We start from the raw sequence: 12,798 nt of genomic DNA on the forward strand, positions 1-12,798 counted from the left end.
AAAGAAAGAAAGAAAGAAAGAAAGAAAGAAAGAAAGAAAGAAAGAAAGAAAGAAAGAAAGAAAAGTACTCCTAACAGTCCAGCTGGCCTGCTGCCATAGGTACTCAATAAATGTTAGTTCTCTTCCCCTACACACTTTGACACATATTAAGTGCTCTTCTCCCTCCTTCTATGCAATGCCCCCCCCCTTCCTGTGCTTACACTGTACTGGATACATAGACCTGTGAACTCTGCCAAATGAACCAGGAGAGATAGAATAGATGTCAGTGTCATTCTGGTAAGAAAAATAGAAATAAAAAAGATGCCAGTCTGCCGAATCAGGGTATCAAAAAGCATTCCCAGTTTCCAATAAGTCTTTTTCTGTCTTCAACATAGCTGACATTTGTCTTCACATACCTGGGGAAATGATGTCTGTCTGCTCTTCATCACTTGATTTGCATTGTAGAAACTCGACTTCAGCGAGGTCATAGGGAGCAAGTTGATGATTTGTAATGGACATTTGTGGTAACTTCTTCAATATCCATTCCTTTCTTCTTTTTTTCATGGGCGCCCATAGGGAGACCCATGGGGTTACAAGGAAGCTAACTCTACTCTCTGGCTCTGGGGTGTAGAGCACATGACTTAGCCAAAGCAAATCATCGCATCCCACCCACCTGGCCATAGTGATTCATTATCAAGTTAGTGCTATGACCTCAGGGAGTCCAATGGAAATAAATCTCAGGACTTTTGTTAGAATTCCTGAGTCAAGGGTTTTCTCTCCTCCTCTGGAAATAGGAAGTCTAAAACTTCTCCAGCCATTTTGCTACCACAAAGGAAACCAACTTAAGAATGAAACCAAAATACAGAGAATGGCAAAGAAATGAAGTCAGGGCCCGGATGACATCGTGAAATCTTAGATTAGACCTTACCTAAACCTAGACTTTTTAGTTACATGAATTAATAAATTTTATTATTTACACTCACATGTTACACTCAAATAAAAACTTTCTAACTGATACACTGATGTTACCTTAAAATTCATGTAAATTATGCTTGTTTTTGATAGATAACAATAGTTGTGATTCATCTTTGCTACTTATGCCCTGTCCAATATGCTAAAGACACCAAGCAGGTGGAGGCTATGGTGGTGTGTATGTCTATGTAGGTGTGTTTTCCCAGATGATCAACACCAACAATCGTCATCATCCCCATCATCACTGCGGATGGGGCCATCATATGTAAATCAAACTCAGATGACCAAAGTTTACAGCAATGCTTGAAATTTAGTATCTCAGAAGCATTTCATTTCAGTCCCATAAAAGTTATGATATGCTGATTAAATACTGACTGGAGGCTGAAAGAGTGCTTACTTGAGGTTTATAAGCATGAAAAGGATGCATTCTGTTGCCACCTATTTTTTTTTTTTCAAAACATTGTTGCCCTGAAACAGCCAAATGCATGTATTTCAAGTATTTTAAGAGAAAGAGGTGACGTACCTTTTATTTTTTATAATGGTATTTTCTGCCAATAATAAAATAGGAGCAAGAAGAAATGTTGACTAAAGAAGCCATATTCCTTTTCCAGAGAAAACATTTGTTGTCTTCAGTTTCCTCACTTTTATTTTTGAGAAGAGAGAGGTAATTCATTCCCTCCAGTAAACAATTTTCACGTGGGAGTCTCCTAACTTTCCCTTTTGTAACTTCAGTCCAGAGCTTTAAATATTTTGTACTTAATTCCTCCCTCCTTTTTGATTCTCTAAGACCAAGAACAAAGGTCTCCTGAACAAGTTTTCAGGAGAAAAAGCAAAGAAGTAAGAAGCTGTTCAGGGGAACAGGGTCTGTCCATAAGCACCCCACAGGGGCTGCTCCATATGCAGAAGGCAGGAATAGGGAGAGACCAAGATGCCATGAATGATAGAAAACAAGCTTTGGGGGCTTCTGATTTCTCCCAGGAGGTTGCTGGGAGTGTCTGCTGATGAGGAATAGCTGCTGTGGTCAAGTAGCTGTAAGGGTTTGAGCTGTCTTTAGGTGTAATATTGCTCCAGAACTAAAGCCTGGGTTTCTTGGCTCTATAAGCAATAAGTACATCCTTTGACGATTTCTTTATTTCCAATATTTTATTGTGAGCCTTTTCAAACATACAGAAACGTTGGAAGAATTGTGAAGGGTACACCCCATATATCCACCATCTAGATTCTATAATTAATAGTTTGCTATATTTGCTATCCATTTATCTACCTACCTATTCATTCATCAATCCATCTTATTTTTTGGTGCATTTCAAAGTAAGTTGCAGACATCAGTATCCTACACTCCTAAATACATACCTCTTCACACCTATTATTAACCAGAATTCAGGGTTTATTTAGAATAATTTTTTTCCCTGGTGAAATTTACATAGAGTGAATTGCATGAATTTTAAGTGTATCATTCCATGAGTTGTTTTTTTTTTAAATAAATTTATTTATTTATTTATTTTTAGCTGTGTTGGGCCTTTGTTGCTGTGCATGCACTTTCTCTAGTTGTGGTGAGCAGGGGCTACTCTTCATTGCGGTGCGCGGGTTTCTCATTGTGGTGGCTTCTCTTGTTGTGGAGCACAGGATCGAGGCGTGCAGGCTTCAGTAGTTGTGACTCAAGGGCTCTAGAGCTCAGACTCAGTAGTTGTGGTACACGGGCTTAGTTGCTCTTTGGCATGTGGGATCCTCCCATACCCGGGCTCGAACCCATGTCCCTTAACCATTACACCACCAGGGAAGTCCCCATTCCATGAATTTTGACAAATGTACATGCCTGGAAAAGGAAAACCATCAAGATACAGAACATTGTCATGGTGATTTCTTTCTAACACCAATTATCAGTAGGGCTATTCTCCACTGCATTCAGTTATCCAACAAATATTTTCTGAGTTCCTATAAGGTTCAGGTATTTGCTAGGTGTTAGAGAGGTAAATGATACATAGCCCTCCACAGGAATCAACAGTTTAAAGAAAGAGATGCCCACAGTACTTGAATTAATTAGTTAATTAATTAAATAGAGATGCTGTGGAAATCTGTTCACACAGCAGAGGGGTCAGCCAATGCACCTGACGTGGGGTCAAGAAGGGCTTCATGCCGGGCATTTTGAAAGATGAAAAGGAACATTAGACATCCAGGGACAAGAGCACAAAGAAGACTGAAGTCCATGACCCTACATGGCATCTGGCATGGCTGAGATACAGGACAAGGGGAATGCAATGAGGCTGGAGACACTGCAAGCGCAGGTCCAGGAAGGCCTTGAATGCCTGACTAGGGGGTTGAGCTGTTATCCAAAAAAAGATGGGAAGTTGAAGAGAAACCTTCCAGACACCTGAGCCAAGGTGATCTGGGTAAAGTTCACTCCATGATAGCCTTGAGAGAGATGAAGAAATGGACTAACGTGGATGCTCTGGTGATACAGAGACAAACGCTTTGGATTAGGTGTTAAATTATGGAAAATTCTAGTCCATAATCCAAGCTGCTGGACCCCAAGGGTCATGGAGGCTCCAGCTAGCTGGCTTCCAGCTCCTCCTCCACTCAGCGCCAGAGCCTCACAGACTAAGGAGAACTGGAGAAGCCAGGCTGGGAAAGCCTGGGTTCTAACATATTATTTTTTAATGTAGCCAGGTGCATTACAATTGCCTACTATTGATCATGGAACAACTTGTTTAAAGTGTTGTAAAGGGTCCCACCAGACTCTAATCAAGAGACAAATCTTGTGTCTAAAACAATTCAATCACTTCTTTTATACTGAGAGAAAATTGAGTGATCACATATACACAACCTGCTGCAATCAAAGCTGAGACTCCTTGTGTGCTAATGTCCTGCTAAGAAGCGTATAAGTGTATAACTTCACAGGGTGAAGTGTCAAATTCTCTTTCATTAGAATGGGAAATAATTGTGCTGCTGTATGACAAGTAGTAAAATCTACAGTGGATGATTGAATCCATAGCTGTGAAATGTAGAACGCTGCTGGCTTAAAACAAACAAACAAAAAATAGCATCTCTCCATTGGAAAGGATGCCTTTTAAACTCATAATGGATTCTATTTGTGATCAAAGTTGAAGGTGCAAGTCACATAGGAAACAATATCGACAAAAATATGGGCAGAGGAGTGGATGAGGAAGGGAAGAGAGAGGCTTAATGGGGAACAAAGAGAAGGAATAATTTCAGAAGAAGGCATGTCTTAATTTTTTCCTACCTTTTAATAGAGCTAGAGTTTTATAAATCAGCTAGAAGTATCTTGCTTAAACTGTCAAGAAGAAGAGTTACTCTTATGGACTGAATGTTTGTGTCCCCCCTCAAAATTCATATGTTGACATCTAATGTGATGGTTTTAGGAGGTGGGGCCTGTGGAGGATAATTAGGTGATGAGGGTGGGGCCCTTGTGAATGAGATTACTGCCTTTATAAGAAGAGGCCAAAGAGTGAGAGAGCTCTTTACACCACTTGAGGGTACAATGTGAAGTTGGCTGTCTGCAACAGGCCCTTGCTGGCCCCCTCATCTTAGACTTCTAGTCTCCAGAACTGTGAAAAATAAATTTCTGTTTATTTTAAGCCACCCAGTCTATAGCGCTTTGCTAGAGCAGCCTGAACTGACTGAGACAGTACCAAAAAGAGTAAAAATGCTGAGTTTTAGGACTTAATACCCTACACAGTGGAAAGCTGTCCCATGAGAAGTTCTCTTGTTCTCTTTGACTCTTTTTTAATTTTGAGACTCTCGCTGAGCCTTAACCAGAGGAATAACAAATCTCTAGGTACTGGAAGAAATCTGAGAAGTTGCCTTACGTTTACACCTCATTAAGCCAGAGACAAATCTTCATCAAAAGCAAAAACCCTAGTACTCACTCCACCTCTTTCTTTAACTCTCTAAGTTTTTAGTTAAAAATAATTTTTCATTGGCTTAATCACATTTCCTGGCGCATGTACAGGACCCTGCCCCTCCCTCTACTCCTCTTGCCTCTGCGTTGACTTATCCCTTTGGCTGGTTTCTCCAGATTGAGGCTACAGCATCTCCAGCCTCACATTCTGGGGACTGACAAAAAGCTTTTTGTCCTCAATAATTAAAAAATTCCCCATAACTGAGTTCCATTGGACCAGGTTGGTTGGCATGCTGATCCTCAAATGAGATATGCTGATTGGCCAGGACTAGGTCATATCATGGCCCTAAATTGGGGAGTGAGGCTGAACCCATGGCTTCCAGGTGAGGGAAAATTTTCCCCAAGGCGAATGGAAGGGTTAGTACCAAGATGGGGGTGGAGGTGGGGGAGGGAATGGATTGGAGGCCAGCAAAGATAAGAGATGTCCACCAGGCTTCTGAAGACTCAAGGCTTGAAACATTAGTAACAGCAGAACCCAAGAAACATGCAGACAGCACACCTGCATCTCTACTGGTCAGAGCGGGGAAGGAGGGTGTGGATCCCAAGCCTCCGCACTGAGAACAACTGCCCTGCAACTGCTGCTCCCCACCATCTACCTCCCAGCCCCATCATTCACACAAAGTGACCAAAAGCCTCCCTGCTGGTCTCAGGAACAGGATGGTGCTGGGAAAGTCAGAATAACAAAGTGCACCCATGAAGTCTGACCTTGAACTTTGTTTTCAGTCTCTTCCAATAACTGTTCTTCCACAAATTCTCTGCTCACACTACCACACTCTTTTCATGCCTCTATTTACAAGTATTCCAGTCACTCAAACACCAGCCCCAGAAAGTCCTCTGCAATTAGTCCAGGAATCCACACTCTTTCTAACACTAATTCTACACAATGTTAATAGGTGCTGTGCCTAAAAGGAATTCTGTAGTCCAAAAAAGTGGGGGAAACATTGGGTTAGACAACATTAAAAAGATTTATTTAGTGCACGACTTCTCCTGGTCCTTAATGTGTATATGTGTATCGTGAATCTACAAAAGGAGGATTTGGTAAGGAGTATTTCCCACATTTATTTAAACAAGGGATTTTATTTCAGAAAACTTCTACAGAAGCCATTGCATTGTTTCTACAGAGCATGTTTTGAGAAAAGTTGACCCTGCCTAGCCCCTTTACTTTCTAGATGAAGAAACCAATCCTCACAGCATTTTAATGACATGTTCAACCTGTAGCTGGTCAGTGTCAGGGGCAAAGCCACAAGACCCATCTCTCAATTCCAAGTGCCAAGCCTTGTCCTTTGCCCTGCATCCTCGCAGGTGGCACCTCGGGCTTCCATGGCCATCCCATTCCCCCTGAGAATGATCAGGGTCTGCTCTATGGCTGGAGGGAGGGGTGGGCTCTCCAGGTGACCCTACTTTTAAGGTAGGGGTGGTGGACTGAGCACTTCTACTTTCTCACCAGCACACCTCAGAGCTGAGGCAACAGTAAAATCAGACAATTATGGAACAGGGCAACAGTTTAGTAAAGAGTTTGCATAGCTCTTGGTACATAGTTAGATCTCAAAATTATTACTACTGGGAGCCAAGATGACAGACAACATTAAATATCATCTCAGAATGGGGTCCCCAGAGGCATGTACTCAAAAGGATTTGAGTGCTAGTAATTTATTTGGGAAGTGATTCCAGGAAGCAGGTAGGTAGGGACGTGGAGAAGTTAGACATGAGGGGAAAGAAGCCAGTACAGGGTGCGTTCATATGAAGGTTACCAAAGTGGACAAATGGGGCTGAGTTCTGCCGGGTCATCTAGGGAAGCAGAATACAACACACCTCAAAGATACCCTGCAAGGAAACAGGGTATTTATTATTGGTTGAAGACTGTTCCCAGGGATGTTAACTCCTCAGCACTCCTGGTCAAGCAGACCAAGCATGTTCTTATGGTCATGGACTGGGTGCTGACAGCATCATTTAAGCACCATGAGGAAGTGCCCTGCATATGACTAGGGGAGGATGCATTGTCTCAGCACCAGGTGACTGGGCCCCACCAAGTCCATTGCAGAGGCTATGAGGATACATTTTGCAGACCTCCAGCTACAGGGCTGAGGCTACACCTCCCACGGGCTGCTTCCAGCCAATGACTGAGTGTGGCGGAAATACTAAGGCAGGCCCAAATCCTGGAGTCCTCTGACAGCCAGACTTAAGCTCTGGGACTCCATGTCAGCCTCGCTGAACTTACACTGCATGTCTGTCTAGGATGCTTGCACCCAACTCTCCCACCCACCCCCTGCACTCTTGATGAACTTGCGTTGTGGTCTCTTAGCTCTCCTAGACACTCCCAACTCCTTCCCCATGGGGTCTCATGCAGTGGTTTTCTCTAACAAAATATTTGCACATCTTACTCCCACCTTGGAATCTGCCTCTCTGAGAGCTAAGACTAACACATCCACAAAAGCCTCCCTGGTCACAGCCATCAGAGCAGGGACCATATAAACAAAGTATTCATGAAATCCTTTTGCCACAGGGACAGGAAGTAATATTTCAATGGTCAGGAAAGGGTTATAGGAGTTCAGCTGAGACTCGCTCTCACTGCAGGAAAGTTTTCATATTGCTTCTCTTTTCCCAAGTGTAAATATCTCTGTTATCACATTAACAACTTCCTTCTACACCCCGCAATGCTCCTGCCACACCCTCACATCATTCCCATACCCATTCTCTCCAACAGCACTGAGCATCAGCTGGCCCACCTGCCAGGGGCTGTGAAATATTTGGAAATAACTTTTAGTATCAGCTTTCACAAAGAGAAATAAGAATTTGGAAGGGATGCTTGTTGCAAAATCGAATTCTACCCAGCAACACCTTGATAATTTGATTAATTAGTCATACAGCCAGGCAGATGTGGCGACAAGCCTGGGTTCTAGAATATGGTTAAAGAAGTTTAATTGTAGTGCTTTCTGAGTGGCAGTCCCCATTTAAAACTTAGCTCTAAGGAGGTACCAGTTATAAGTTATGCCCTGCCTCTAACCCCTTAGTACTGCTAATGGTACTTTGAAAGAAAATTCAATTTTTTGAGCCCTTGGTTTGTAATAGTTATTAATTATAGAATGGGTCCCTTAGCTTGTGAGTAAAAGCTTGCAATTTTCAGGGAAGGAAATTCTATGGTTTTTATCCAGCAAGAATCAAATAATTGTGCCACTGTCATCCTAAGCCCAGTTTGAATGATTGGGTTGTTCTCTGGTGGCCAGGCAGGCAGCCCAGTCCCTGCAGACAGCTCTCAACATGCAGCGCGTGGCCTTACAGAAAAGGCTCCCTCAGGCGCTCGTGTGTATAGCAGACGGAACAGTCAATTGTCCTAAAATGAAAGAAGGGCCGGATCCCTTTCCTCCTGCAGGCCACGAGAATGCTTCCCGAAGGCCCCTTCTGGTTAGATGTCCCCTTGCTTTGTTTTTCTTCTCTCTCGGTCCCATGGGAGACTCATCCTCCAGCCTGCTCAGACCTGGACAGTGGAAACTGCTCCGTGCTGTAGATGTTCCACCCACCATCAAGGTGTTGGCTGGGGCTACGGTCATCTCAGACCTCCACGGGGGAGGACCTGCTTCGAAGCTCACTCGTGTGGTTGCTGACAGGCTGGGGTCCTTGCTGGCTGATGGCCGGACACATTTCTTCCTTGCCACAGTGGCCCCGGCAACATAGCTGCTTGCTTCCCTAAGTGGGAGCTCTGAGAGGAGGAGACCAAGAGAGAGTCCTCTTGTAACCTAACCTCAGAAGTGACATCCCGTCTCTTCTGCTAGATCATCCTGGTTGGAAGCGAGTCACTAGGTCCAGCTCGCACTTAGGGAGAGAAGATTATAGAGGGCAAAAATATCTGGATGTGGAGGTCAGTGGGGCCATTTGAGAGGCCATCTGCTATGTTTGCCCTCTGGCCTCAGTGATTCCTGACCCTCTCCACATGCAAAACACACACTGGTTGTTCTCACCCAGGGAAGCTTTAGGTTTCTCTCAGTCACAATCATTTTTGCAAATACTCACAAATTCAGTTGGGTGTTTGGCTAGAAAATCATCCACTTGAACCTTGAGCTCCTTCCATTGTGGGCAGCTCTGCTTTTTGGAGGTTTTGGACTCAAATTCATGGACCCTCTTAGGAAACTGATGGAAGACATATTCCCTCAGTGTAATATGTAGGAGTGAGATGGGATTTAACTGGCTTGGCAGGACATGGTCAGATGGGGTGGAGGAAGAATTATCTGATACCCTCCCAGAGCTGGGTCAGAAGGGGCACATCCAGGGCCTGGCCCTCTGGGGCAGTGGGTAGGTGAGCTACATGAAGGATGTAAGGACATGCATGGTTTGTGCTTGTGCAGTGTTCAGATGAATCATAATGTCCATTTTCCAGGTTTAGACAGAGACATAATAGAGTACAGTAAGTCCCCACATATGAATGCGTTCCATTCCAAGAACACGTTCATAAGTCCAATTTGTTCGTAAGTCCAACAAAGTTAGCCTAGGTACCCAACTAACACAATCGGCTATATAGCACTGTACATAGGCTTACAATACTTTTCACATAAGTAAAGTTTAGACAGAGACATAATACAGTACAGTTTAAGTCCCCACATATGAATGCGTTCCATTCCAAGAACACGTTCATAAGTCCAATTTGTTCGTAAGTCCAACAAAGTTAGCCTAGGTACCCAACTAACACAATCGGCTATATAGCCCTGTACATAGGCTTACAATGCTTTTCACATAAGTAATACATAAAAAACAAACAAACACAAAAACTAAAGAAAACATCTTTAATCTTACGGTACAGTACCTTGAAAAGCACAATTGTACAATACAACAGCTGGCATCCAGGGGCTGGCATCGAGTGAACCGGCAAGAAGAGTTACTGACTGGAGGAGGGAGAGGAGGTGGGAGATGGTAGAGCTGAAGGATCGTCAGCGATAGGAGACGGAGGGCAAGCTGCAATTTCATTCACACCTGATGTCGATGGCACAGGTTCTGGTTCCTTGCTAGATTCAGTTCTATCTACCCTCTTGAAAATATGATCCAGTGATGTCTAGGTAGTAGCTCTTTTTTTTTCTCATCATAGATGACACAGTAGCACCGGATTGCATTCTGCACAGCTGCTGCAACCTTCGTGTACCGTTCTACATCCGGGTCTGTGCCTCAAAAATTAACAGTGCCTCCTCAAATAAAGAAAATCCCCTTGCTATTTCCTGCATCGTGGATCTCTTAGGTTCTTCAGTTACTTCTTCCTCTTGTCTCTCTTTGTCCTTTCTCTGGGCCTCCAATTCCATCAGGTCTTCATTAGTAGCTCCTCGTGCTGCACAGAAACAGTACCGTACAGTAAAGTACACAAAAGCACAACCACGTGTAGAGGATGCACGCACGTGACAATGTATGCCAGACACGTGAACTAACTTACGTGACTGGACATGCGAACGTACACGTTCACGTCTTTGAAAGTTCGCAACTTGAAGGTTCATGTGTACGAGGGAACTTACTGTATAGAGGTAAACAGCTTGGATTTGGGAGTCAAACCATCTGAATTTACATCCCAGCACCACTCTGTAGTGTGATCTTGAGTAAGAAGCTCAAGTTCCTTGTGGTATTGTGAGGACTAAATGAATAAAGGCTGTAAAGTGTTCAGCACAGTGCCTGGCACAGGGTAAGAGACAAACCATACTAGTTACTGCCACTTTCACAAATTCCCTTTGAGACTTTAGGTGGGTCTCCCAACTTCACTCTTTATTCATATGCTGCAGTCTTTTGTTACCAGCTGACAGTGCTGGTTTTCTGTGGCAGAGAAACTCAAACTTCTAGCTTCCTGGAGGGCCTGCCATGCCTGGAGGACCACCTGAGAAACTCTTGTTTGCCCCAGGTAGTCTGCACATCTGCTGGCCGTTGGATGCCAAAGCTCTGATTGGAGTATAATAATCACGTGGCTTCTGTCATGAGGCATGAGAGAGAGAAGCAGGTTCTGTGACTAATCCAAACCGCGCCCCACAGAGATCTCCTGCAGGCAGCCAGCCCCCAAATGCAGGGGCTGGGTCTAAATTCTCTATAATCCAGCACCAAGCAAAATACTCCTGGTGCACGAAAGATGCAGTGAGCATTGGATGGAGGTAAGTCCCATCTTCTCTCCTCTTTTGGGCACTAGCTCAGTCCCCAGATAATAAGTGCCATTTACTGAGAGCCGAGCACTGTGCCAAATGCCTTCAAAACCAGTTACACTCTCTCAGTTCCCCAGCCAGTCCTCCATTAAACGGATGTGGAAATAGGTGGCAGCAAACTGTCAATTGGATAATGAAGGCCGTGCACATGTCCTACACCATGCTGCTCCAAGCACACTTGAAAATGCCAGATGGAAGCTTCTTTCATCTGCCTCCCTCATCTTGAGGGAGCTGGAGAGGGACATCCTCTTTTGCTGGTCCCAGATGGGCTCCGGATAGAGGAGCCATCTCCCCACCCACCAGACGTCCTACAAAAGCTCCTGGAAAACCCACTCAAGGCTCTGAGCCCCAGGCCCACCTCCACCTTGTACCACAGGCAAGGAAGCAGCTCACATGGGCTGATGAGAGCCGAGTGTCTGCATCCCTTCCCAATTCCTCATTAGTAGTTGGAAGTTAGCCAGTATGGACTATTTATACCCTGGAAATTGGTGAAACTACAAATCAAGACTTTTACTTTATTCCAGGAGCATGGGTTCTTATGCATGGACCAGCACACCAGTGTTATAGAGTGATGAGATATAAAGCCTTACCACCCCAAGACAATGTTCTCATCAGTGTGCAAACATTTCATGCTGCTATGAAAACTAGGAATGTGTCAGATGGAGTCACATGCTGCCTCTGGGAGAAACCTTCCTATCGCCTTGCTTTAAGTATTACAGCTGTCATCTTGGAATTTTTCATTTACCAATAGAACCATTAATTCACCTATAAAATATGATTCACATAATGAATCCAGGTATTTCACCCAGTGCTAAAATCCAAAAGCAATTAGCCTTTTTGTTTATTTCATGTGGGAGTTAGACTAAAAGCTAAATGAACACACAGAAAAAGAGCCAGGCATTGGTCCAAATGTCTGAATGATGTACTAATTAAATTGTATAACAACACTGCTATCTTTATACATACACTTTATTACAGATTGGGGATTCAGCCTGGGGCCGTCCAAGTCAGCCTCTGGGAAAGCACTTCTTTAAAACTAGAGGAACAGTACAGGGTAAGGCTTTGTTAGGAAGATTTAGCTACACATTCAGGAAGAACAGATAAGACTTTGGATGAGATTTTAAAAAGCTTGGTTAATTTTTCTCTTCTCTCTGCTATAATATGATCCTAATCAGGGATAAGAGTTTAAAAGTCTGCTTATTTATGTATTCACTAAATAAATATGATAAAACCTGGGGTAGGTCTTCCCTTGTGGCGCAGTGGTTAAGAATCCGCCTGCCAATGCAGGGGACACGGGTTCGATCCCTAATCCCGGGAAGATCCCACATGCCGCAGAGCAACTAAGCCCGTGCGCCACAACTACTAAGCCTGTGCTCTAGAGCCTGTGAGCCACAACTACTGAGCCCTCATGCCACAACTATGGAAGGCTGCGAGCCTAGAGCCCGTGCTCTGCAGCAAGAGAAGCCACTGCAATGAGAAGCACGTGCACTGCAATGAACAGTAGCCCCCGCTCGCCGCAACTAGAGAAAGCCTGCACACAGTAACGAAGGCCCAATGCAGCCAAAAATAAACAAATAAAATAAATAAATGTATATAAAAAAAAAACCTGGGGTAGATGCTGGGGGGGATAATATAAAATTAATCAGACCTGTTCCAGGCCCTCTAAAATTCCTCAGATAGCCCCAGTCTGACAGAGAAGTGAATGTTTATGACAACATGTCCCTAAATGCGACATACGACTCACAGGTTCCTTGTGGGTCTGGATCAAGG

Source organism: Neophocaena asiaeorientalis, unplaced genomic scaffold (genome assembly GCF_003031525.2).
Source record: "Neophocaena asiaeorientalis asiaeorientalis breed wild unplaced genomic scaffold, Neophocaena_asiaeorientalis_V1.1 scaffold437, whole genome shotgun sequence".
Taxonomy (NCBI): domain Eukaryota; kingdom Metazoa; phylum Chordata; class Mammalia; order Artiodactyla; family Phocoenidae; genus Neophocaena; species Neophocaena asiaeorientalis.